This window comes from Tamandua tetradactyla, chromosome 18 (assembly GCF_023851605.1).
Source record: "Tamandua tetradactyla isolate mTamTet1 chromosome 18, mTamTet1.pri, whole genome shotgun sequence".
Lineage (NCBI taxonomy): Eukaryota > Metazoa > Chordata > Mammalia > Pilosa > Myrmecophagidae > Tamandua > Tamandua tetradactyla.
The window spans coordinates 69,944,768-69,972,617 of record NC_135344.1 but is presented as its reverse complement, the minus strand read 5'-3'; the positions used below and the strand labels follow the sequence as shown (position 1 = coordinate 69,972,617).

The 27,850-nt window shown below is 41.3% G+C and overlaps 2 long non-coding RNA genes across 4 annotated transcripts; one reads left to right on the top strand and one right to left on the bottom strand.

The window, feature by feature from the left end:
• Nucleotides 1-1,863: 1,863 nt before the first annotated feature.
• Nucleotides 1,864-9,837, bottom strand: LOC143662310 (uncharacterized). The gene is made up of 3 exons (XR_013165282.1): nucleotides 9,741-9,837; nucleotides 5,054-5,223; nucleotides 1,864-2,132 (listed from the first exon to the last, which is right to left on the bottom strand). It is a non-coding gene; the product is annotated as an uncharacterized LOC143662310 (long non-coding RNA).
• Nucleotides 5,775-24,387, top strand: LOC143662309 (uncharacterized). 3 transcript variants are annotated; one of them, XR_013165281.1, is made up of 6 exons: nucleotides 5,775-6,178; nucleotides 7,036-7,262; nucleotides 8,866-9,204; nucleotides 10,263-10,379; nucleotides 10,953-11,062; nucleotides 19,980-24,387. It is a non-coding gene; the product is annotated as an uncharacterized LOC143662309 (long non-coding RNA). The 3 variants fall into 3 exon arrangements; XR_013165279.1 differs by having other exon boundaries at nucleotides 15,805-24,387; XR_013165280.1 differs by lacking the exon at nucleotides 19,980-24,387 and adding an exon at nucleotides 15,706-15,760.
• Nucleotides 24,388-27,850: the final 3,463 nt, after the last annotated feature.

Sequence of the window (27,850 nt, the reverse complement as noted above, 5' to 3'; positions counted from 1 at the left end):
TTCTCTATACAATAGAAGGGAAGTAAAATAGGACTTACTTCCCCAGGCTGTGCCTGCAGCATAGCAAGCCCTGGATAAATGTTAGCCCCTTTTATTCATTTATTGAACATTTATTAAGTGTGGGGGCCAGAGAGTTAAGAGAAATGTATGAATCTGCAAGGACCGAAGTAATGGCCAGTGGGGAAGCCCTTGCCCGAATGGAGCAAAAACAACTCTTGTGCCTCCAAAACACAAATCTCGCAGGCTTTGTATGGCTTGTCCACAGGCCATCATGTAAATGCACAGGATTTTTTTTTAAAAGATAGGTATCCTAAGTTTGTTTTTCTTAGCCTATCCTACCAATATAATTAACACATGAAGGTATAGCCCCTGAATTTATCATTCTGGACAGTAGGGAAGGCAATTCGTCCACTAGCCTGCTGTGCAGTTTCTCCAGGGCTTGAAAGGAAAATGAATCTACAATGTTTTAAATCTTCAATAATGCGTAAGCATATTTTTGTATTTCAACCACGGCTACTTTTTTTTTCTGGAGGGGTGGCTGGTTGTGAAACTAGTGGTCTCTAGTGAATGATATTGTTTAGCTGACACCAGCAGGCACAAGACAGAGTAAAATAATCCACATCCAGATTTTTCTGGACTCTTCCTCTGTCTCTGTAAAATCCCATCCCCAATCCCGCTCCTGCCGGGGAAACGTTCCCGAACTGCACTTTCTTCTCTGGACAACTCCAGATTGTCTCTGTTTTTGACTCACGATCCTAATTCGGCCCTGACTTTGCAGCCACTTACGGCCACAGTTTATGGGCTGCTCTTTTCTGTCTGCTGCAAGTCAATGCCTGGTTTACAAACATTGATAATCTCCATATCAACAGTTCCTAACCCATATTTCTGACACATACACATGTCAGGGCAAAGTGGCATAATTCAGATATACACATTATTGGGGAGTTCTATTCTTCACCCTGAAACATCACAGACTCGCCAGCCATTACATTCTGGAGCTAGCCATGTAGTAATCACATACTTTAACCCTTATGAATCAGAAATCGAAGTAGGTATTATGAAAATTAGGATTTGGGGGGTTACAATTATTCAGGTGAGAGGGTATGGCAACTGATGCCAGCTGCTGAGTTCCAAACAATGCCATTCTCAATACAGAGTCCTTCCTTGATATGACATAGGCATAAAGAGCGTATAGTAGATAAGGGGATGGCACTTGCAGCAAATTATCTTTGAAGGACATTTAAATCCCCACAGGAAATAATGGAAATTCCTGAAACTTTTAGAGAAAGAGATAAAATATGTATTCTCCACTTTGATGAATAGGATGCTAATGTTTTCTCTTCCGGAACACACATTCCTTAGGAAACAGAAGCACACGGTAACACGGAATTTTTAACAAAGTTGCTGCCTTTCACTCATGGCATATACAATTCTGGAAGTTCAGATTTATTTTGGTTGCCTACTTGCGAAGGAAATCCACTTCCCTGAAGATAGGAGTTTATATGACCTTGAGAACTCTCTTTAATTGCCCCAAGATTGTATTAGCATACCCCTGTTTTTTTGTGAACACGTGCATACACACAACACACACACACACACACAGAAGTCCATGTTACCTTCAACTTTATGCCAGACGATTTGTAAAGGGCATGTAGTGCCTGGACCCAGTGCATGTTTGTGAAATAGTTGAAGGAATGCCTGGTTGAATTATGCAAACTGTTCGGCATGGAAACAACAGAAAGAAGGAAGCAAATAAAACACAAGTGTGAGCAACTGGGATTTCAAGAAGGTGGTGGTCTCCAGGCAGAAGGGAATAAAGTTAATTTGTTTTTATTTATTTATTTGTTTTGTTTAGTTGTAGGACTCCTACCAGAGTACGCAAGTCCCATCAGTGGGTAAGCCACCCATATAAACTTCTCAGCAAGGGACAAATGAGTATTCTCCATCCATTGCCTTCTTGCCCTTGGCACTCGTGGCTTCCACATTCAATGACCATGAGGGCACAGTGAGAGAAACTGGATTTTCCAGAAGTTTTCCGAGGTCACTTCTCTGTTAGGCATCCACCCCACAGTCCGTGGAGCGACCAGTTCTCAGCAGCATGCAGGACGGGGAGCTTTGCACACTGATGGCATCTAGAAAATGCAAACAAAGAGGAGCCAGGTCACTTTGTTGGCAAATGATCTGTGGGTATTAACCGCTCTCCCCACACCTCCTTCAAAATGGGGGCCGAGGGAGAGATTCCCGCAAATTTAACAGTAGAGGTTTAAAATAAAGAACAGTCACAGTAAGCATCCAATTACGTTTTGATAATATAGTCCACTTTTATACATATGTGTATATATGTATCTATAAATGCCTACAGTGTAAATAATCTTCTGTGACAAAAGAATTAGCCTACAGTATTTTATTTCAATTTGGTCTATTTGAACTCCTCAGTTTTAAAAATCAGAGCTCCATTGCATGTTAAAGAACAAAGCACAGCATACATTCTTACAACTTACATGATACATTACCAGCCAAAATGACGTGTAGAAAATGCTAGAGAATCCCTATCTATTGTTAATAGCTTCTCATGTACGTACAATTATAGCTGTTTTTCTTTTTCTTCTGGCTCATGAGAATTCCCTTTGTAAGAAACAGCAGTTTACTCTACAGAAAAAAATGTCGATAGTTCCAAAAACATTCCAGGGTTTCCATACCATAAATTCTCTTCTTTATGTTCAAGACCAAAATGGCTCTTATGAATTCACTTGCACACACCCCATCTGCGGAAAAGTGAGGGCATCTCCAGGGCACAACTATTCACAACTACTTATCCGGAGAGTGACTAGCGGACTATCAATGCTTCCTCACTTTGAGACGTATTCCTTCTGATTTTTTCACCAAATTCTCATGGGTCTCAAGGCTACTTAAATCTATGCAATAAACCTGCAATAAATAAATAAATAAATAAAAGAGAAAAAAGCTAAGAAAAGAAGGAAAAGATTGGGTGATTGAGAAGGGTAATAAAAAGAAAAAATGTTTCATGTCACTCAAAATTGTTTTTTAAGGAAAGACATTGAATGTGCATTTTCTGTAGGGAATGCAAAAAATCGAAACGCATCCTTTGACTCTAGTCAGGCAGAAAATTGGTAGCTGGAAGGGAGCAGTTCTGTGAAGGGGTGTGCACAGGTGTATGGTTCCAGAGGTCAGATTTTCGGCTCTGTCAGGTGCCAGCTTCTTGCCTTAAAGCAAACTCCTCAACTTCTCCACACCTCAGAGGTCTCTGCTGCAGGAGGGAAATATGTCATCAACCTCAAAGAGTTATCAGGAGGATTAACGAGAAGACGCAGCAGGGTGCCTCATCTGGAGCCGGCACACAGTAGGTTCCGACTCTTCTAGATCATGGTGGAAAGAAAAAAAGAAAGAAAGAAATTGAAATAAAGTACTGCAGGCTAATTCTTTTGTCACAAAAGATTATTTACACTGTAGGCATTTCCCTTGCAAGCACCTGACTGAACAGTCGACGGGAAGACAGAAGGATAGTTGGAGCTCAGTTACTCCAGAGTCCAGGGACAAACCCAAATCCCCAAATCACCAAAGACTGATTAACTTACATAACAGAAAAAAAAACTTGATTATTTAGAAAATTACTTTGCTTCCCACCATTGTTTAGCTGAGGTTATTTTCTATTCTGTTTCCGTAGGAAGACAGAGCCACTGTCTCTTGGATAATTAACATGGACAGCTGATTGCCTGGTGCCCTAACCTTTCTCCAGCATCTGCTCCAATGGCCTAAGAATATCATGAATAGCTGCAGTCTGTTCCTCTCCAATAATAGATGGGTTTTTTTTTTTCACTTCTTATTTGTCATGTTTCTCATTTTGCAGTTTCTGAGTTTTTATAGTCTCTTTCAGACCCTAATTATTTGTGTGTACCATGTAGCACACGAACAACTCAAGTTCAGTCCACCTACCCTTCTACTGTAGCTAATACTCTTCTTGTATCTTCAACTCAAGGAGTGGATAAAATATAGACCTTTGCAGTCTATTGAGGCAGTGTGGTCTAAACCCCTGTAAAGTTCCCATTCTCTGGTTGGTTGTCACTTAATCACTCCTTATATTGTCAATGAGCTACTAGAGGATTCTACCAGTAAAAAAATTTTAAAAAGATTCTAGGGTACAGATGGAAACTAGGTGGAAAGTACTACAGTAGAAGATATTAGTGTTACATGAAATTGCAATTAACTGAATCAATATGGTGTTAAGTATATTTCAGAATAAAATTATTTTAACCTAAATAGAGACAGAATAGAGCATAGACGATTAAGATGGGTTCTGATCACATTTTAAACTTTTAAATGTCCTTCAAGCTGTGTGACCTATAGCAAATTACTTAACCTCTCTGTGCCTTGGTATTATCTTCCGTAAATGGTATTATACCAACCTCACAGGGTTGTTTTGGAGAGCAGATGAGCTAATGTATATAAATTGCTATGCCCCAAGAAAATGGTGATTTACTATGAACATTATTTGTATAAGCTCAAAAGAAATTCATAATTAGTATCAGTACTCTATAACATGATAATTGATCATAAGTTCAACTGGAAGCCAATTTTGTACTTTATCTCTTTGTTAGGTCGAATAGGAGGGGTTAAAATTGGGAAATGATTATAACCGCCAAGAATGACTTTTTTATGAAAGGACATCTGTGTATTTTTGCTGAAATGCTTAAAGTACTCCCCAAAATCAAGTGAGCTGGCCAGTGATGAGACAGACCCAGCGAAAAATGAAAACTAAACAGCACACATGGCAAAAGGTTAAGCTCTACAAAGTCCCTGCAGCCGAGAGAACCAAAGAGGGTGAAGCTGGAGAAAGAGGCAAAAGGACCAAAGGATCAGCCTGATAAACAGGAACTGGGAGGTCTGCAGAAGCCAAAGGGACAAGCCACAAAGCTTGTAGTTGAGGGAAGCGCCTAAAACCCGAGGAAACATCCCCTCACCCACAACTGGGAACGAAGAAATGTTAGCTTTAGAATCCCATGCACATAGACAGATGACACTGTCAGGTACTCACTTGGGGCCAGGCGCTACGCCAGCCCTTTGCACAAAGGATGTGTTTCTGCAACAACCCCAGGAGGTTTGCATTATTACGTCTATTTCCGTTTGCAGGTGAGCGGACTGGTGCTTGGAGAGTTGAAGCGCCTTGCCCCGCTCCCGACCACAACATGCTTCTGCCAGGCTGGTCTGCAAGAAACAACATCCTCTTACCCAAAACAAACAGACAAGCAGTGCTGAGGTCCCGCAGAGGGCAGCAGGACATCTGGGGCCCTTTACCCTGCCTCTGAGAGCCCTCGATACAAAAGTCTCCCCTCCTGGTGTGGGGCTGGGGGCAGCCAGTTCACACCAGTTCCCTGTCTCCCACTGCTCAGGACTCCCCTCAACCCTGGTGGGAGAGTTTACACTTACAGAAACTGGCCAATGCCACAAATCAGGCTTTGCTTTGTTTTTACGCTGTTGCTGTTTTCTGGAGAGCTGATTGTGTAAATGTTCACCAGCAAACCACACACCGCTGCCCAGAGGCCCGGGTGTGAAGGCAACCAAGAAACAGCTTGAGAGTCTGGTCAAGAACTCACCCCTCTTCTATTCATCATTTTACTTCTACTCTGGGGAGAGCCAACATCTCAAGTGCAATTACTTCCCATGCCATCATTTGTCCTTTGTTGTTTTTTTTTTTAACTGATTGAAGATAGACTACCATTTGCCATTACAGTCTACTCACTGGGAAGTACTGTCCTATCTTTTCAGGACATAGGACATTCATTTGTTCTATTCTGCAATGCCACACTCCCCCTTAGTTATTGTGCAAGGGTGGATCTATCAAACAAAAAAAGGAACTGTATCTTTTCAAGTGGGGGTTATTACGAAAACAGCAAAGTGATTTGTCCGAGTTTTGCCTCTTTGCTTGGCGTGCTGGAACATTTCTTTACCAGGCCAGCATACACCCAACACCCCTCCATCATCAGCTGGTTATGGAAAGTTTTTGGTCTTGAATACCTCCCAGGCTGGTGGGAGAGAAAGAAAAATGCAAACCGGCATGACCACTGTGCTCGTGGCTGCAGAACCAAGGATTCTAGGACACCAGATGTGACGCACATCAACTCAGGGTCAACTCGAGTCCCCAGACAGCCTTTCTGATGAGGTAAGGTTGGAATTTCCAGAGTGGGGATCAGAAAAGAGAAAAGCATGGAGACAGGAAAAATAGAATGTGATGAAAGAACAGCTAAGCGGCAATGTGAGCTGAGAGGAGTCCTAGCTACTCCTGGAATGATAAATTGGGCTCTATTAGAGAGAAACAAGGGAACCAGAAAATAAATGACTTCCTCAGTTCTGTGCTGAGGCTGGATTGTTTTAGCAGTCGTGTGCAGGGCAGACAAAAGGGAAGAGAGGGAGCGAGTCGAGGTTGAAAGTCTGAAATCTTACAGGGGATCAATAATGAGCTACTGAAGTATAGATAGACTGGCATGGGGGAGAGAATGGATTTGAGGGAGATTTAGGACACATGGATAGGTGATCTCTGTGGCCTGCCTCAGTGGGAGGTGGGAGTGAAGTAGGAAGTGTGGGGAGAAAGAGCACAGGTTCCTCACCACGTCTCTGCTGTGTGACTAGTGACTTGGCCGTGACGGTGTCCTCCCATGGAAATGAACACATCCCCATGCCACTTGGTGGGCTTGGGGCTCCAATGAGAACACAGATGAAAATAACTGTGGACTGACTGTGCAATGCTCCTGGGTCATGTGGAATTAGGACATTTTGATTTTCTCACAGCTGGCACATTGCTTGGCACACGATAGCCTCTCAATAAATCTGTGTTTGGTGAAGGAGAAAGAGGAATCAACACTGGCTCTGAGACCTTGAACAGAAAGGTTAAGTCAAATGCACAGCTAGGTCCCTTACCTCATCAGCAGGGAGGCTGTGCTTGTGTCAAGGCTGAATGAGGTAGGAAATGGTGATCACAGCTCTTGCAATGTGGTCCCAGCTGGTGCTTTGTTCTGTTAGGCTTGCTGCACCTATGCCATCGGGATTCAGAGAGGGCCATTCCATCAGAGCACCTGCCCCTGGAACGGCATGCCTATTTACAGCTAGGAGGAGAACAAAGCACCCTTCTCTGGGCACCGCAGAGTGACTTAGCTTCTTGATGCTTCCAACCAATGACGTGGAAAGAGGCCTGGTAGTTTTAAACATGCTTTGGGGCTCTGAAATTGCCCAGGTGTTCTGAAAACAGGGTGAGTTAAAACTTGTACGGTCTCTACAGCCCTCTTCCCGCTGACAGTTCCATTTTATTCAGGTATTACATGTTGACCTCCCAATGCACAGGGCCGTTCCTGCTGGAAGCTGTTCTCATTGCCAGGGCCCTAAGCCAGTGGGTTTCTGTAGCTGTATGTCGAAAGGCGGCAGCTATTCCCCAGCACAGACTAAAAGCTTATCAGAAGGTGGGAGGAAGGATGGAAGCCTTCAGAAATGGAGACACGGAAATGGGAATTGTCTCTTGGTAAGACTCTAAAGCCTGAGGCATCTGATTTCATCATTTTAGCCAAGGCTCCGTGCAGCCTCCATGCTGCAAAGATGATCAGACCCTCCCTGCCCTCTTAAAGGCAGAATATTTCACCTGAAAGTTTAAACAGACTGTATTTGTCTCCTTCTCTTCCTGTTGTACCAAATCATGTGCATCTGGGCTTCTGTTTTTGAATTTTAATATTTCTCAAGCTTGAGAAAATAAATAGATAAAATAGAAAATTTCCCCAGCGCCTTTCAAAAGCATTCCTTGGAAACTTAGCACTAAATCTTAGTTGTTTGTTGTGCTGTTGAGTCATCATCACCCTTCCAAAGCAAAGTTTGTCTTGAGCAGAAGGTTAAATGAACCTACACAATAAATTTGTAGCCATGTTTTTTTCCATATTAACATTTTCCTCTTCTTCCATTCATAAAATGCAAACGTAATGGTTTTGGAATGCTGACAGTTTTTCCAAATTTTTCTCTGCATGATATTAGAGCAAGACTGATTTATTCATGTCCTAAACTATAATGCAATTTTCCTGGCAGTGAATCTCTAATTACGATCAGATGCCTAACCATTTCATGTTAAATGGTTTTGGTCCATAATGATCAGAAATTGTCTTCCATCTATTTTACCCCCCTTGTCTCCCTCTCCTTCATTTGGAATTTTTTCGATGAGGATCAAGTAAGTGTTTCTATGGTTTATAATACATACTATCTTAGCCCTACCCTCAGCCAAGCTATCCTGAACCCAATGCAAAACCTCTAAGACTACCTAACCTCACTCCCACTCAGGGTTAAACTGCAGATTTCCTTCCTGCTTGGAACCGGAAACTAGGTTCAAAATATCTGGCCTTGGCACACTGCACCATCCTTTATAAAAATATATCTTAAAGTAAAAGGCCAGTTTCATATAACTAGGATACTTTCACTTTGGACACCAAAAAATGTCTTCAGTTTTTCTTACTGAATGATAAAAGCTTATTTTACTGAAAAATAGAGATCAAATAAGGATCTTTATTCCGTTAATTTACTCGGGCAATTCTATTGCCTTAAGGAATAGAATTTCAGGCATGGGAAGTAACTACATCAAAGGAAGAAAAAGCACAAGTGGTCAAGAGTCTAAGACTTAGAGAAAAATAACTGATATGCCAGTTGTCCACCTGTGCTGGTTTGAAAGGATGTATGTCCCCTAGAAAAGCCATGTTTTAAGCAAAATCCCATTTCGTAGAGGCAGAATAATCCCTATTCAATACTGTATGTTTGAATCTGTAATTAGATAATCTCCCTGGAGATGTGATTTAATCAACAGTGGTTGTTATGCTGGATTAGGTGATGACATGTCTCCACCTATTTGAGTGGGTCTTGAGAAGTTTCTGGAATCCTATAAAAGAGGAAACATTTTGGAGAATGAGAGAGATTCAGAGAGAGCAGAGCAGAACAACATAGCCACAGGAGGCAGAGTCCACCAGCCGGTGTCCTTTGGAGATGAAGAAGGAAAATGTCTCCCAGGGAGCTTCATGAAACCGGAAGCCAGAAGGAGAAGCTAGCAGATGACACTGTATCCCACCATGTGCCCTTCCAGATGAGATAGAAACTCTGACTGTGTTCACCACGTGCCTTCTCAATTGAAAGAGAAACCCTGAACTTCATCGGCCTTCTTGAACCAAGGTATCTTTCCCTGGATGCTTTTGATTGGACATTTCTACAGACTTGTTGTAATTGGAACATTTTCTTGGCCTTAAAATTGTAAACTAGCAACTTATTAAGTTCCTCTTTTTAAAATCATCCCAGGTTCTCTCCCCCAACTATGCAGGTATGACTTGAGAAATGCATCTCTAGGTACATACGGTCCTCAGGCATAACCTGAAAATAACCCGTGGGCTTTTATCTCCCACGGACCTTCTTAGGAGGGGTCACCACCCCATCCTGAGAATCAGACAGAGACAAAGAGCCTCGGAATAATGATTGCAAAAGGATTTGGTTTTTCATGTCCACTACTTCCCTTCGCCCGCATGTTCTATAGTATCATGGCAATATGAGAGATTTCCTTGAAAGATTAAGTGTGGGAATTTGAGCCATTTCAGAATTTTTGCACCGAGAAAGTACTTAAAAACAGAGCTCTACTCTTTCCACAGATGACTGCAATAATTTTCCAAGGAAGCCTTTCTTTATCTTTTCAAGGAAATTAAATTAAAGAGCGTTACCTTTTGGAACGACAGAAATCCGATGGGTCGCCATTTGTCTAGCCTCGGTAATCTCCTTATTGTCAAAGCGCCTGTTCGCTAGGGCATACCCTGCTTCCGCTCCTTGCAGGATCCAATAGCTGTGACAGCCCACAGTTGCTTCCATTTGTCAGAGACTCATGCCCTGCCAGAGCCTGCGGAGAAAAAAAAATGATACACATCACATCTAGCCAATAAAAATTCTGGCTCTCTGGCTGATCACTAGCTTCTCATACATCTTTTATGGCTACAAACCAGTTTTGCTTTTTTTTTTTTAATTGGGAAGCTGAGTCATTTCCAGCATGGTGCACCCTAGCAGAAAAATGTTTTGGGTGTCTCCAGTACGTGTATATGCATTTATAACCCAGGGATGCAGCGTACTCACTGAACATATTGTGTATATTTTTAAATATACTCAAAATGGAACTTAAAAATGTATTAAAGTAAACATAAACAGATGTCCTAATATTTTCTTTCTTGCATTCCCTTTGGGATCTTTTGCAGGTCACCTCGCAGACACAGAACCAGACTGTGACTCCAGAGCTTGGAGGGGACATAGCCAAGGCAGGCATGAGCTGTGCTGCAGATAGATGCAAGCAAGCGTGCTCTCATTGAGATTGGGTTTGTGACTTGCCTGCGTCAGACTCACTCTGAGTCATTTTCTAGCACCCCAACTTCCCCATGGACCTCATGGTTTCCTTGCATTGGGATGACTAATAGTTGAACTAATAATAAATCCATCAAGTTATGCACACCCCAGAATTGTTCCAACAAAATGGAAAGAAGTTGGGAGAATATGGCAGTACTCAGCTCTGTCTGCTAGGAACATACAGTTCCCTAGGCTTTTTAAAGATATGGTATAAAATTAGACTATTAGAACCTAAAAAAGTTATTATTGGACACTGAAAATTGCATAAAACCCTTACCCTGATCCCGAACAGATGAAAATTATGAACATTTTGGAAATTTATCCATATGTATTTTAGACAAAATGTTTGAACAGATATCTTATTTTCATTAATATCATCAAAAAGCATTCATTAAAATAGCAGTTTGGTTTTTAAACCAATGAAAAACCTACAGTGCTCCACTGTAAATGTTGAGGAGTTTGTAGTTGGTGAGGGGAAAAAACCTCAATGTCATCACAGATCTCTAAATCTTTATCACCTCTAACTCACCTCGGCTCCTCACCAGATGGCAGCGGAGAAATGCTCAGATGGGAGGATGACTTCAAAGAGAAATTTGGAGGAAACCACCCACTGCACAGAAGAGAGTAAAGGGAAGGAACCGTGTCATTGATCCAGGTATTCACCTGTGCCTTACTCATCTGGTTTCTACTGAATTTCTAAACTGTGAGCATAGTCAAGGTGCAAGGGGGAGAGAGGCTGTCAAGATGCTCCATGGGCTTAGGGCTTAGGGAGAGACAGGGGAACTAGATACAGGCGAGCCTGCTCATTGGGACACTTAGGGCAACCCTGAAGAGAGGCGTGGAGCTCAGGCAATAGCATTTGGGGCTTGCTACCTGGCTTGAATTTTACCAAACATGATAAAATTATGAAAGAAGAAGATCATGAGAACTAATGAACGTTTGCTGAGCACGGACTCCGCTACAAACGTAATGCACTTACTGAAAAGAGGGCCAGCCTGGGGGCCGGCCTTCCCAGTTCATATCCCAGTGGCAGCACGGGGTGCCTTTGGATACATTAGCTAACCTCCCTGTGTCGAGATTTTCACATGTGTTAAATGGGATGACGACGGCATTCATCTCAGAGGGAATAAGCTGGAATAAACTAGCTATCTATATAAAGCAGCTAGTCCCATGCCTGGCACCACAGGCATTCGGTAGAGGTGAATTATGATTTATGTGTTCATTCTGACAACCCCCTGAACTAGGTGTTGTTGTTACTGTTATCCATTTCATAGATGAAAGAATAGGGCCTAAAGAGGTTTATTGATATGCTAATGTTCCCACTCACTGGTGGACTCCAAGGCTGTCTGGAACTTCCAAGCAGAGACAGTGGCCCAGGCAAGGGAGCTCAGGTATATATATATTAAAAAAAAGGCATGCTGACTCAAGGAAGGGGGAGAAGGCATGCTTCAAAAGGAATGGCTGCCCTAGATCATTTGACAAAGAGAGTGGACGTTATTGAGTGCCAGAAAGAAGTAGTTCAAGGGATCATTTTCATTTATGAAGATACTGATGGATGCGAGGTGCTATCCTGAAATTTAAGAAGTGTGTGTGAATTTTGGCCTTGTCCCAGAAGTCAGCTGGAGAGAGAGATAGAGAGAGAAAGGGAGGTATAGCAACTACAGTAAAAAAAATTCAGCTGTGTAATTGTGAAGGTGTGAGGAAGAGACCAAAGAAAAAGCTGAAATATGTCAGGGTTAAAAAGTTAATGCACTTTTTATATGCTGAGGTTTTATTTTGTTTTGCTTTGCCCATTGGTTCCATATTTTGCAGTTATTTGACATTTAATCGTAAAGCATGGATTACGCACCTCTTTGTTTTGTCATAACAAAACATTTTCCTTTTGCGTTTACGTAACACAGGTGCACTGTGTCCTTAGAATTTTTCTGTCCTGTCCTAAGCCTCCAGTTTACAAATCCCTGTGCCAACTCCTAAGTCACAGTTCCAACTCAGCCCTGGGAATGGTGACGAGGAAAAGAACAAAATCCTGAGAAGGCCTAGCAAAGTCCTTTCACAAGGTGCCGCTGACAAGCATGGAACCACCCAGCTGTGTCTAGCAGAGCTGCTTCCGAAATGAGTCCCACATTCTCTGTAAGGCCTCATCGCATTGCACTGCAAAGCCCCATGCTGGTGGAGACACTCCGGCTTACTCTTCCAGTCCTCTCCAGATTTCATTCTTCAAACAGAACAAGTAAAAGCAAAAGCCAAAAAGAAAAGTATCAGATGAAACACTAAATGCCAGAATGTCTTTGTTTTCCATGATCAAAATAGCAACACTGAATCATTACTTCCCTTCATGTAGGCACCAGCTCCCATTTCCTACAAAAACTCAAGAATGAGAAAACCAAGTTTTGGCTAATAATGCCTTTCTGCGTGGCTCAGGATTAATTTTTTAAAGAAGCCAGACTTTTCGACACTGGACTCCATCTACAACCCCTCTTCTTAAAATCAGTGAGCTTTTCCATGTGCCCAAGATCATCCTTTCCTCACTCAGAAACCTGAGAAAGGCTTTGAAAGCAACTGAGTGGCTTCTAAGCCCCCTCAGGCATAGCCGCAAAGTAATTTCCAATAAAGAGAAAACTTTCCCCACAATTTTTCTTATACAGGCAAAACCGAATGCGTCTTTCTTGGATTTGTAATAGCCAATGCTCAAACTTTGCAGGCAATTTCTGCCAGATTTTGGAGGCCTTCAGAGAATTGCTACTACTTGATAAGAAGCATATATATCATTTATTTCTATAAATACTATAAACAAAATCCCGAAACATAACAGTTAGTGGAACAGGAAATGCGTGTAGGTTGACTGGAAGTTAAGCTAATGGAAAACACATCTCTAGGTTTTAAGAAGATATTTATTCTTAAATATATGTTTGCGTAGATACAGATTCATTATATGCTACCTTATATAATTATTTTACATAAATATGTGTATGATGATACATTTCATAAATATCTATTTACATACTATTTACTATAAAAGTAAATAGAGGGCAAGGTCAGCTGAAGTCCTTTCTGCCTTCAGTACGAAAGACCCGAAACGGAGGCAAAGTTGTTGCTGAAAACATCTCTGGACCCTCACTGTGCTCACTGTGGTATCTTTCCCACACTTGATGTTTTAGTTTCTTGGCTGCTAAAATAAATAGCACACAATGGGTTGGTTTAACAATAGGAATTTATTGGCTCAGGCAGTCCCAGGCTAGAAGGTTTGCTTCCTGTGGGCAGTCAGTACCTTCTCTCTGCCCATAATCTTTGGGGTTCCTTGGCCCTTTTGTCACATGGCAATGTACCCGGGGGCAATCTTCTCCTTTCTCTTCCAGGTTCTGTTGACTTCCAGCTTCTGGCTGCTTCCCTTGGCTTCCCTCTGGGTCCAATTTCCTTTGCTTATAAGGACCTCAGCCATATTGCATGAAGGTCCACCATCCTTCCATTTGGGTGCACCTTAACTAATAACATCTTCAAAGGTCCTGTTTACAAAGGCGCTCACACCCACAGGCCTAGGGCTTGGGAACCTGAACATGACTTTTTTGGGTGACACGATTTAATCCCCAACACTTGCCTCTGGGGGGAACTATTTGTAGTATGTGGGGTTCTTCTACCCCATTGTATAGCAGACTGCTTTGAAGACAGGAATTGAAGGCTTTGGGAAAAATCACAGAAAGATTTTAGAATGACTGGCAAACACAGTGAATGTTGTCTCTACAATTCTTACCTGAACAAGTCTTCTGGCTGCAGGGAGTGTTTTTATCTGCCCTTTCTGTCCCCCCTTCTCTCTCTCTCTTTCACCACCCTGGCAAGGCTGCATGCTCAAGAAGTATTTGTGCTTCTTTGAACTATTCTTGGATGAAAGAAGGGAGAGAAATTAGCTTGCTGTTCTCGCTCAGCTTCTGGTCACTGTAGATATTGGTCCAGCTTCATGTGAAGTGCTGTCATTCCATGTAAGATTGCAGGGAGATTATAAAGGAGATGCTTTAAACTCTTTGTGAAGCAAGGAGAACATAAGTAAGAAAATACTCATAAGTAGTTATAGAGCGACTTCTCTGTAAGCACTCTGGACTTGTCACATTTTCTTAACCTCCCTTCCTATCTTAGGGAGCAGGGGATTGGAGCAGAGATAGGTGTTAGCCTTGACTGAATCTGGAATGGATTCTACCAAACCTTCTAGCTGGTGTCTGTTCCTGTGTGATTCATTCCTGCCTTAGTCTTATCTTTTCAGTTCTTCTACTTTTGTTGTTCAGTCGATGTTGCTTCATCCTTACCTCCACTTCAACCTTGTCCTAAGTCACAAGAATGTACATAAAAAGGGTTACCCATTGGCAAGAAATGATCAAGCAGCTACTGTTTAGGGGAGAGAGATGGTGGGATGTGTATTTATTGCCCAAGGACAATAAGTAGGGAATCCTTTTTGTACACAAAACCCAGTAGCTAAATTTACTATAGATGTTTGGGAGCTCATGTTTTTATTTTCAACGTTGTGTTGATCCGTTGACATAGTCACATCCAACAAATCAATTGTCTACCAAATCGCTGTGCTCTTTTGCCTGGGCACCTGGAAGACAGAGCCTGACCCTGAGCTTAAGGCAAGGGTTTTATTTGGCAAATGATCGCAGGGAGCTGAAGTGAAGGGCAGAGGGCATGAGAGAAAGGAAGAGGAAAGCTTGTGGTACCCAATCAGACGGGGTCTTCTGAGAAGCTCCAGGAACTCTGTGCCCAGGGGACAAAGGGACAGGTGTTTTTCCATCAGCTTCCACTCCCCATAGGGGTTCACTCCTGACACTGCTGGCAGGTTCCCTAGGCAGCCATAGAGAAACCCCAAGGGAGGAAGCGAGAGGCAGAGGGGGTGGTCCCATAGCAAGATGCTGTCAGCATCCATCTGCTGGCGGCTGGCCCTTACCCTGTTGGAGCAGATCACGGAAGCATTGACCGGAGCCGATGGAGGGCCAGGAGAGGCACATGGGAGTGTCCCATAAGGCAGGATCGTCAATGGTCACAGTGCACAAAAAGGGGTGGCGCAGGAGATGGAGAGAGCTCCTATCCTTGTTTAACACCTAAGGTTCCTGATAACTCTGTCTTGCCTGAAGTGAGTTTCTCTGAAAATCCTTCACATCATATCTATTTATAGACACACACGCACATATATAGTGGTATTTAATGTTCTTAGGTGTTGATTGAGAGGTGAGATTTTGAGTAAGATTTTGTGAGCACAGATGGAGTTCATGAGTGTCTCTCCAACACCCGCTCCTGTCCCTCTCCCTTGTGCAGGGCCTGGACTGAGGGCAGACAGACTCCACCCTCCAACTCCAGAAGTGATGACCTGACTATTTGTTTTTATTTATTTCTTTCTTTCTTCTGCATGGGCAGGCGCCGGGAGTCGAACCCGGGTCTCTGGCATGGCAGGCCGGAACTCTGCCACTGCGCCACTGTCGCACTGCCTGCCCTGACTATTAAACTCAATCAAGATCATCCAGACAACTCTTCTCAAAGATTGGTTCAAGTAATTGTGATGGAAGCCGGTCGCTCTGCGGCATTCACACTGCATGGAATCTATGGGGTACCAGAGTTTCCAGAAGCCTCCTCTCCTGGGTATTGCAGTTTGAATGAACATGAGGCCTGAGATTCCTACACCCATTTCCCCTATTTCTGCCTCCAGCCCCCTCCCCGCAATGAAGTCAGCCTAGGGGCGAGGTGACATTGCAAGGAGGACGCCTAAACAAAACACAAATATGGACACATAGCCTCCAGGTGAAGCCAACCTTGGAGCCACCCCATTTTGGACTTCCAATTGAATGAATACTTTTCCTCATTGTTGACGCCATCTAGAGTCAGGTTTGCAGCCAAAGGAATCTTTTTTTTTTTTTTCAGTGTTACAGAATTTATTCAAATAATTCTGGGAGACAGCTTGATGTTTATTTGTCTCACAATAAATAACAGTGTGAACATCTTTTTAAAAAACAGAGGAGACAGAAACTAAAAATGTTCTGTGGAGGTGTTTAAGGGGATAAGGAAAATTGTACTAGAAGTTACTTGAAAAGATAAAAAAAAACAATAATGTCTGTGCCGTTGTGTTGTACCCCAGAAAAGGCGTTTTTTAAATTTCCTAATTCAATCTTGTGGGGCAGACCTATTGTTAGGGTGGAAATTTTGATTGGATTGTTTCGTAGAGAAGTGACGCACATAATTGTGGGTGTGATTTTTTTTTTTTTTTTGCATGGGCAGGCACCAGGAATTGAACCCTGGTCTCTGGCATGGCAGGTGACACATCTGTAACCTTTTGATTAGATGGAGATGTGACTCCCAAATTCGAGGTGGGTCTTGATTAGTTTACTGGAGCCTTGTTTTTTTTTTTTACTGGAGTCTTTTAAAAGGGTAAACATTTTGAAGAAAGCTCACAGGCTTAAAGGATAGTTACTTCAGAGATGCAGACACGTGAAGAGGCTTGGAGTGCCGTCAGAGAGCACAGACACCTAAATGGACGTCTGGAGATGTAGAGTCTAGCAGATGTCACCAAGTAGCTTCCCATGAGATGCTAAGCAAGTCAGAACCCAAAGTTTTGTCTGGAGGAGTTAAGTGAAGGCCAACAGATGCATAGAGAAGAATCCACTAGCATCAGAAGCTGGAACCAGGAACAAAAGACCAGCAGATGTCAGTCATACACCTTCCCATGTGACAGACATCAGCTTTCCTGAGTCAAGGTATCTTTCTCTGGATACCTTAGTGTGGACATTTTAATGGCCTTAGAACTATAAACTTGTAACTTAGTAAAGTTCCTTATTAATCTATTTTTTAAATGATTTTTTTTAAATGAGAGATATTTATATTCACATACCATATAATCAAATGTATGGTATCATCGTATAGCTGTGACTTCATCATCACAATTGATTTTTGAACGTTTTTATTACTCCAAAAAAAAATAATAAAATAAACATAAAAGTAAAAAAGAACACCCAAAACATCTCATCCTGCCTATCCCCCATTGTTTATTTTTGTCTTTTTTTTTCCTTACTCATCTGTCTAGACACTGGATAAAGGGAGTGTCAGTCACAAGGTTTTCACAATCACATGGTCATACCTTAAAGCTTTATAGTTATTTAATCATCTTCAAGAATCAAGGCTATTGGATTACAGTTCAACAGTTTCAGGTATTTCCTGCTAGCTACTCCAGTATACCAAAACCTGAAAAAGGATCTCTCTCTCTCTATGTATATGCATAAGAATAACCTCCAAGGTAACCTCTTGATTCTGTTTGAAATCCCTCAGCCACTGAAACTTTATTTTGTTTCATTTCTCTTCCCCGTTTTGGTCAAGAAGGCTTTCTTATTTCCACAATGCCAGGGCCAGGCTCATCCCCTGGAGTCATGTCCCACATGGCCAGGGACATTTACACCCCTGGAAGTCATGTCCCACATAGGGGGACACAAAGGACTCTTAACTGATGCTTTGGATAGTTTAATTCCTCCAACTCTTAATCAATGCTTGAATCCTATAGGAAAATTTAAATCCGTAGGAGGAAAATTCACCCTTCTCTTAGGCAAGGGTAGAATTTTTACCTTAGATAGAGGATATGAACTTGCTGCATTGGTTTGCTAAGTGAGGAATAACTGTTTAAAGTTAGCCCACCCAGAACTTATTAAAATCATAATTTTTCTCTTCTGAAGCAATTTATCTATAGTGCTACAATTTGCCTTGAAGATGTGCTTCTCCTATAACCCTGTAATTAGACAGAGTAGATAGGAAAGAATTTAGGGCATTTTGCAAGGTGAGGCAGAAGGCTGGAAGGCAAAGTTATTAGTAAAAAAAAAAAAGTCTAGTTTATCTAGTACGGGAAATATTAATTTCTCTCTTAGTCCATCAAGTCCCATCACGTTTCTATCTCTAACCCCAAGGATGTAGTTTGTTGGTCTTATTCTGTAGCAGTTTCTTAAAGGTGCTGCTCTTAATTATGGAGTATTCTCTATGATGTCTGGACAGTGGAGGGAAGGTGGAGTAACAGTTAAACTGCAGGTTTCTGGGGAAACGCAGAACTTTCTCTATATCGGGGACCGTGTGGAAACCTGTTCTGTGAGCTCCTGACCCTGTGATTATGCCTGTCCACAGCCTTCGCAGAATATCCATTTCGAAGTGGAGTGAGGGATTGATTCTGTGTGGCACGTACTAGGACAATGAACCTGGTATAGGTTTAAATGTTCGTGGCAAGGTAAAATTCGTATCTGTCAAACATTTGGACAAGGCTGTTCACCGGTGTTCCTGCTGTTACTGTTTTGGTGAAATGTGACGTTTGACTTCACAGTGTTGTATAATTACCTGCCAGGTAACTCAAGGTATTTTTGCCTTCTTAAAAGGCTAATGAATCAGGAAGCATTCCTGTCAATGATGCTTCTGAAACACACGAAAGCGTGGTTATAAATAATCACTTTCCACTTTCGCTCAACTCACATCTAACGTTTCTCATCCAAATTAAAGCCAATTTATTATAAGAGCTTGAGAACTCTTTCGAAGTATGATTTCTGTATCGAATCTTCTTATGACTGTGGCATGTATGAATTTGACCATCAAAAACTCAGAGGTTCTTTTCATTTAAGAATGATACTACGTTTAAGGCAAATGTGTAAGGCTCCAAAAACCTCCCACAGCATTAAGACATAATTTTATGTTCTTTTTGGACTAAGGACAAAGGGGTAACTTACTAATGATCCAGCCATTTAGTAGAGATTTTAGGTTGTTGTTTTTTCCCCTAATGGAATCAGGACAATTATTATGCTGAAATTCCTTAAGTAATAATTCATTAAGATCTTTTAAGGTTTCCAATAAACATGCATATTTTAAAGACCATTTGATTCTCCCGGCAATCTCTGGGTCATAGGAGAACAAGGACTGGATTTGGAGGCAAACTCAGTCAGTATAATCCTGACCCTCAAATCACAGGGTCACTTGGGCCAATGAAACATCTTCTTTGAGACCATTCTTTTCCTGGGAAATGGAGATCATAACACGTTTATGCTTGTGAAGGGATTAAAATGAGATAATAGTAAACGTGGACTTCCTTTCCCTCTTTTCATTTCTTTATGACACTTCAAGAGAAAGAAAATAGAAGTTCCTTGATTTTCTTACTGTGTTTACATCATGCCTTCCTTTATGCTTCTCTGGTTGGTTGTGATACACAAACAGGATTATTGTGGGACTATAAATAAGCAGTCAGGACAGACAGATTTGAAGATGTTTCCTGACACAATCAACTGGCTCCCCATATTAGCTGTGTACAGATTGAAGTTTGTGTTTTACAAACAAGTGTGCTAGAGACAAACAGGCACGGAAGCTTAACCTCTCTCTGACTTGAATAAATTTCTTTTAAAACTTTACTATCCCAAGAATTTTAAAAGGTGTTTTGTCACTAAACAACTACATAACTTGTAAATTTAAAAGTTTTCTTGAAAAATAAAACCCTGTTTTTCGTGAAGAAGACCAAAATATGTTGCTTGAATAATGATCAGAGGTCTTACCAGAACCATCTTTTATATGTTCTCTCCTCTTTACAGACACCCAGCTCATGGTCTTGAGTTCTGTTTGAGTTTCATTTTGGATGCTTTTGTGAGTTTGTCTGGGAACTGCATGAAGCAAGCACACCAGGAGAAAGAGTCAGAGTCTTCTTTTAGGTTAAAGGAGTTAGAATACTCTTAGTTACCTATCAGGGGACTGGGACCTCAGTACAGATGACAATGTATTCAGCAGTTAAGACTGAAGGGATTGGAATCAGATTGTAAAGGTCCAAGTGATCTTTGGCACGTTTACCCAACCTCTCTAGAAAATGAGGAAAATCGTATTGCCTCATTCACCATGGTGTTATGAGATTCAACAAGGTATATACTCTGTATATGAAGTGCTTGGTAAGAGACCCAGACTATGAAAGATTTTAGTACATACCAGTCTACTGTCCATATTGCCTCTCTTTCTGGGTGCCCAGGATGGATTTACTACAATCAGGCTTTGGTTGAGGCTATGGAACATTCCAGGCAGATTCCTTTGACACCTTATATCTTCCATTGTCAATGCCCCTCAGGGATAGACCATTCAGAAGCCTGTTGGGAAAATGTTTTTTCTGGCTGACCCCAGCTTTGCTCAGGGATCATTTGGGAGTCTTAGAAGCTGAGAAGAATCTCAGTAAAACAAAAAGATTAAGAACAATATGGTGCAATGTGCTAGTTTGCAAGCTGCCAGAATGTGATATACCAGGAATGGCTTTTAAAAGGGGAATTTAATAAGTTACAGGTTTACTGTTCTAAGGAAATGAAAGTATCCAAACTAAGGCATCCAGGGAAAGGTATCTTAATTCAAGGAAGGCCAATGCGTTTGCAACACCCCTGTCAGCTCGTAAGGTACACTGGTCCGTTGCTGCTGGGCACCATTGCTTTCAGCCTCTGTTCCTGTGGGGGTTCTTCACTTTGCTTCTCCAGGGCTGCCTTTCATCTCTTAGCTTTCCTTGGCTCTCTCCAGGTCTGGCTTGCTTAACATCTCATGGCATTGTCTGCTGGGCTCCATGCATCTCCAACGACAGTCTCTGTTCTCCATGTGTCCACATCTGTGTCAGCTCTGCTGTGAATTTTCTTTCAGTCTGAGGCTTCTGTCATTTCTATAGGCTCTGTTGTTTCTCTCATTTTTCTAGAAAGGAGAGCTGTCTGCTCTGAGCTCTCTCCAAAATGTTTTCCTCTTTTAAAGGATTCCAGTCAGCTAATCAAGACCCACCTGAAATGAGTGGAGTCACATCTCCATCTAATCAAAAGTGAATACCCAGATTGGATGTGTCACATCTCCATGGGGATAATTTAATCAACAGTACCAACCTTCAGTGCTGAATAAGGATTAAAAAAACTGTTGCTCGCACAAGATTGGATCAGGATTAAAGCATGGCTTTTCTGGGGTACCTGATAATATCAAACCAGCACAGGTGATTTGGGGTGTGTGGGTGTGGGCTTCTCCAAAAATGGGCAGAGCAAGTCAGCTATGACTAATGCTGGATCTATTCATCCTGGGCTGAGAGCACAGTGTTCAGTCAAAGTTGAGTTTATAATGAAAGGGGATAAATTCGTGTAAAACATTATAAAGGAAGGTTTTATTTGTTTGTTTGTTTGCAAGGGCAGGCTCCAGGAATCGAACCCTGGTCTCTGCATGACAGTTGAGAATTCTTTCACTGAGCCACCATTGCATGGCCCAAGGAGATTTTTTTTTTTTAAAAAGGTTAACTTTTCATCTTAAATTCATTACTAGCTGTATGCCTTCAGTGAAACATGCAAAAACTTTCACCCCAACCAGTTGAAAATGTTATAAAGAGGCAATGAAAACAAATCACTTCTATCTTACCAAAGTCCTTTTCCTTGTAACCTTCATTGCCTGGATTGTAGATTTCAATAAATACAAAAGTATTCCTAAATGGAGAAATTGATCAGAATGGATGCTGGCCTTTTTAGAGTTGACAAAACTTGGAGAATTCTGCAGCTCAATGTATTCTACATTTTGATTTTGCAAATGAGGAAACTAAACCATGGAGGAAATATGAGTAGTATAAGGGATTAAAAATATTCTGTGGCCAAGATTCAATGAAATTTGGGCTCACCTGTACCCCAATTCATAGCTTTGTCATTCAGAAAACGGGCAGCTCACTAAACTTTCTCATTTTGTGAAGGGAATTTTGTCACATGAAATAGTTGCTTTTGAACAAGGGAAGTTCCTTGAATTCAGTACAAATTAATTTTCTTTGGACATAGCAAATCCTTCCAGAGATAGGTGACTTGAAAGTATTTTTCATTGTTCAGTCAGGTCTGAACTCTCTCATTAACACCTTCTGCCAAGTGGTGGTACTAAAGGTGAGCCTTTTCATTACAGACTAGAGCTCATGAGGCTCTGGCTTACTTACCCTTGGTATCACTGGTAAGAAGAAAGAAATTAGAGGTGGCACAGTGGAATGTGAAAGGAAATGAAAGGGACTTCCCCTTACTCCACAGGCAGAGTAGAGTATTGATATTTCATGGCATCATTATGGTCATATTTGGCACAAAGAAAACCAACAACTGTACCTTATTGGTCTTTCTGTTTATGAAATGAGAACCACGGAACTTGTACTTACCTGCTCCACAGAGGTTACAATAATGGCACTTTTTCAGATCTTATCATGAAGTTAGTCTTATCTTATTTGGGATCCCTATTGTTTTTGAATGAAGGAAAGGCTCCTTGGTAGTGAAAGTATGGGCCTCGTCCACACTGTTCAATGTTGAAATGTCTCATAAAAACGTCAAAATCTGGTGGATCTGAAGACTTTTGTAAAAGTCTGGTTCAAAGGAACTTTGGGCTCTTAAGTCTCATTAAGAATCCTTTGATAGCATACACACACACACACACACACACACACACAAGCAAAAGGCACTAGCCCTTGCCTCTGAGTTAGGATGCTAACTTCAAGATAACTCCTATCTGTACAATTTTAAAATGGGCAAAGCATGGTGCAGCCACTGTGGAGGACAGTTTGGTGGTTCCTCAGGAAGCTAAGTAAAGAGTTGCCTTACAACCCTGGCAATCCTGCTACTTGGGATATACCCAGAAGATCTGAAAGCAGGGATGCAAACAGCATATACACACCCATGTTCATAGCACTATTATTCACAATTGCCAAAAGATGGGAAACAACCAAGTGTCCATAACAGATGAATGGATAAACAAAATGTGGTCTATATATTCGATGAAATATTATTCAGTGGTAAGAAGGAATAAAATTCTGAAGCATGTGACAGCATGGACGAACCTTGAGGACATTATGTTAAGTACAAAATGGACAAAGCAGCAAGCCCAGTTTTAGCTATATACCCCTGTGTTAATTTGAAGCTGTTATGGACCTGAGAATAGGACATGTTTTTTAAATACATTCCTGTGGGTACAGATCTATTGTGGGTAGGATATTATGATTAGGTTATTTCAATTGAGATGTGACTCCTCCTCTCCATTCATTAATCTCCTTACTGGAGTCCTGTATAAGAGGATAAAATCCATACAGAAAAAGCCTGGAGAGCTCAGAGAAGCCCCAGGAAAGCTGAGAGACAAGGACACACCGAAAGAAACTGAGAGAGGAAGCCACTGGAAGCCAGAAGCTGAAAGCAATGAAGCCTGGGAGAGGACTAATAGCACACGTCATATGTGCCTGGCCAGGTGACAGAGGCACCCCCAAAGTCAGCTTGTCTTCAGAGTCTGGGGATCATCCTGTTGATGCCTTGAGCTGGACATTTAGAACTGTATTAACTAACAAATGTAAGTTAATAAATTCCCATTGTTAAAAGCCAAAAAAAAAAAAAATGATAACTCCTGTCTTCATTTTTCACCACCTGAATTTCAGCTGGCTCAACTTTTTCTTTGTTTCCCCTGCTAGAAAGTTGTCGAGCAATGATGATGACTTTAGGTCACAATAAAAAAGCCTGTGTATCTCTAATTTCAAACATTTTGAAGCTTTTCATTGCATCAGGGAAGATGATTCCATTCCCTAAGAATGTATTTCCAAAACGTAGCATAACCCTAAGTATCTCTGTGGGCAGGTCTCCTGTGGCTTCTCTGTGTAATCTTGCTCAATCTGCTATCTCCTTTTGGATCTAATGACTAAAATGGTAAGATACCAGGAACATGAAGCAATATATTAGTTGTTTAAAGCACAAAACAACTCTGTTTCTTGTACACAGCTACTGCTAAGCTTTGTAGCTGTTTAAACCAAAGAATCCTTTCTGCTGCATTAACATTTATTCTCTCTGGGGCTGCTTTTTCTTTTGTTAAAGGTTTTTGCCTTGTATGGAAGATAGATTATAACCAACCTAAATTGCCCAACAGACTGAAGCGTTTTGCTTGTGTTGTTTGTTTACATGACTGAATTGAATTTTGAACTTTGCATAATATTGTTGGGATCCAAAGAAAAGAGTTTAATTGGTTGCATTACCTGTCAATGTAATTTGTTGATTAATAGTGAAAAAAGCTTTTAAAAATAAATCTTTAAAACAGTTTCATTTGGCATTGCCATTTTCTTCTAACTCACATTTATGCAGTTAAGAAATAGACTCCCACTCAACATTGTTTGACAATTAAGATGCCTCCTGATTTGCTTATCAAATGGGACAAGACATTCTTCAGGGTTTGGGGAAATCTCATTTCATCTTTTACTTTTGGAATTGGACAAACAACAACCATAACTGCCAGGAAAGATATAAGCCATACGTAGTGTTTGCAGAACCTTGTGTAGGAAGAAGGGCGCTGATGACATCAGTTGGCAAGAGACTGGAATCTCTAACATGAATGAAATAACACCAGCCTGGTACTGACATCTATGACCCTCACTTTTGCTGGTTTGTTAGTCTCAATTCAGAAGTGAGGATTGCTGCAGAGTACTGTTTTCATTTTCACTTTTCCCCTCAAAATCTAAGCTTGAGAGGTCCTTCAAAGTCTTCAACCTCCCCCCCACCTCGTTTTCTGTTCCTGTAAGAATTGCCATCCTTTTGCTTACCTTTGTAGGAAAGGAGGTTAAGACATTTTCTTCCTAGACACATTAAATTCTGTGGTTTCCATATGGTCTTCACTGTTCCATTTACATAATTATGTAAATGTTGTAGCATTTGCAACCATAGGGAACACAGAAATCCAATTATACTAAAATTCCCGTCAAGGCACGATGTGATAAGCTAATGATTTTTCTATTGCTTTTTGCTTGTTAGTATAATAATTGTCAGGAAAAGCAATCAATGAACATGCTATAAAATTGTCACAACTTCAATGCCTAATAAATATAATTTCTTATCTTTTAATTTAATTATCCAAAGTTATAGTATCTTGATGAGTTTATGGGTGATATTTTAAAAGGCTTCTTTAAACCTACAGATACCAGAGATTGTGACTTTAAGCACACAAAACCTTTGGAAACTCCTTTTCTATACAGCCATGTGTCTCTCATCATGTTTTACAAAAGATCTACCTTTGCTTAATTCCTCAGGAAACATTCTCTGAGATTTGTGTAATAAGACTGTGTACTGGAAGTTTATGGGGGGAGGGGGGATCTCAGGATGACCACTGTGGAAAAGAGAAGAATTTAAATTTTGGCAGATGAAGGAGTTAAACTGTGATGCCATTACAGAAAAAGGCAGAAAACCTCAGCCTATCCCACAGGAAACTCTGGGACTAAGGTAAGAGCTGTCATCACTTGAAGAAAGTACATCATACCTTCACATCCTCTCCCCCTCTCTCCCATCCCTCTGCCTCTCCATTCCCAGCCCCCTTTGTCCCTCAGACCTAAGAAAGGTGTGTCCTTGGGCAAAAGGGTTCTGCTGATCCTTAGACAACTCCTGGAGAGGAACTCAGGCAGGCCTTCAGCTGCCAACACTTCCAGTAGCTGTGGAAATGGGTATCTTAGCACTGAAGGTGGATCTGGCTGGGGCATCCCAACTTCTCCTCTAGGGTCCAGAAGGAACCACAGGGTAGATGAGTGATTTGGGCAATAAGCCAAAATTGATCTGAATTAATCTTTTTTCTTCCTCTGCTCCAAGAGGAGATCATCTCTGTAGGCTCCATCATCTCTCTTACCCCCATTTTCAAATCTGGCCCCTTTAAGCATCATGAAATAGTGTGTAAGAGCACAGATATTATGCTCAGGCACACATGAGTTCAAATTTCTCCTCTGCTCTTTCCTGGGCTGTACATGATATTTCTGGACCTAAGTTTACTTGTCTATATGATGGAGGTAATAGACCTATTAAGCACTATCAAAAGTCTTGGATTTTACCCTACTAACAAATCAGCCTGCTATAGTTTCATGAATAATGGTAGAAAACACAAGACTCCTGGGTCAGAGACAAAAGACAGTTTGTTTTTCACAGCAATCCAGTAGCCAGAGTACCAGTATTTGCACTGGTCCCCCAAGCCCTGATTCCCACAGGGTAATGCAAAATGGGCCAGATGCCACCTGCACATACAGTCTGTATTAGTTAGGGTTCTCTAGAGAAACAGAATCAACAGAGAACAGTCGCAAATATAAAATTTATAAAAATGTCTCCCGTGACCACTGGAACGCAGAGGCCAAAATCCGCAGAGCAGGCTGTGAAGATGGAGGGTCTGGACGAACTCCAGAGGAGAGGTTCAACGCCCGAGACGGGAAGAGACTGTCCCTTCTGAATCCTCCTTAAAAGGCTTCGAGTGATTAGGTTAAGCATCACTCATTAAAGAAGACACTCCCCTTGGCTGATTATAAATGGAATCAGTTGTGGATGTAGCCAACATGATCATGATGTAATTCTATGAAATGTCCTCATAGCAAAAGACGGGCCAGCATTTGCCCAACTAGACCAACAGTTACCACCATTTGGCCAAGTTAGACAAATGAACCTGACCATGACACAGTCAATCGTGATTCAGTAGAGTAACCTTGAACTCAAGGGATTTGTCTCTTTCATGTGCAGTAAACAAGTCTGCTCTTTGTTCCATATGGAGATGCCTATATCTGCCTTCCAAGACTTTTTGCTATTTAAACTTTCCTGGAAATCTAATCTGGAATAGAGGCAGTTAGCACCTCTGTTAGCAAGATATACAGAAACATGAGAATATTATGGAGAAATGTTGCCCAGCAAGGCCCACCTTATTAGCTGATGAGTATGGAGGATAGAATGATGCAGTGGTTAAGAACGTAAGGTCTAAGTCAGACTGCTTGAGTTTAAATCCTCCTACTGCTTAAAAGAAGGTGACTTGACAGAGATCTTGGAATGAACAGAGACTCAGCATCAAGGGATTGAGAAAAACCCTAGAATGAGCTGAGACTTAGCATCGAGGGATTGAGAAAACCTTCTCCACCAAAAGGGGGAAGAGGGAAATGAGACAAAGTGTCAAAGGCTGAGAGATTCCAAACAGAGTCAAGAGGTTATCCTGGAGGTTATTCTTATGCATCGAGTAGATATCATCTTGTTATTCAAGATGTAATGGAGAGGTTGGAGGGAACTGCCTGAAAATGTAGAGCTGTGTTCCAGTAGCCATGTTTCTTGAGGATGATTGAATAATGATACATCTGTCACAATGTGACTGTGTGATTGTGAAAACTTTGTGTCTGATGCTCCTTTTACCTACCTTGTCAACAAAGGAGTAGAACATATGGAATAAAAATAAATAATAGGGGGAACAAATGCTAAAATAAATTTAGTTTGAAATGCTAGTGATCAATGAAAGCAAGGGGTAAGGGGTATGGTAGGTATAATCTTTTTTTTCTTTCCTGTGTTCGTTTTATTTCTTTTTCTATTGTCTTTTTATTTCTTTTTCTGAATTAATGCAAATGTTCTAAAAATGATGAATATGCAACTAACTGATGATATTGTGAATTACTGATTATGTATGTTGTTTTATTTTCTTTATT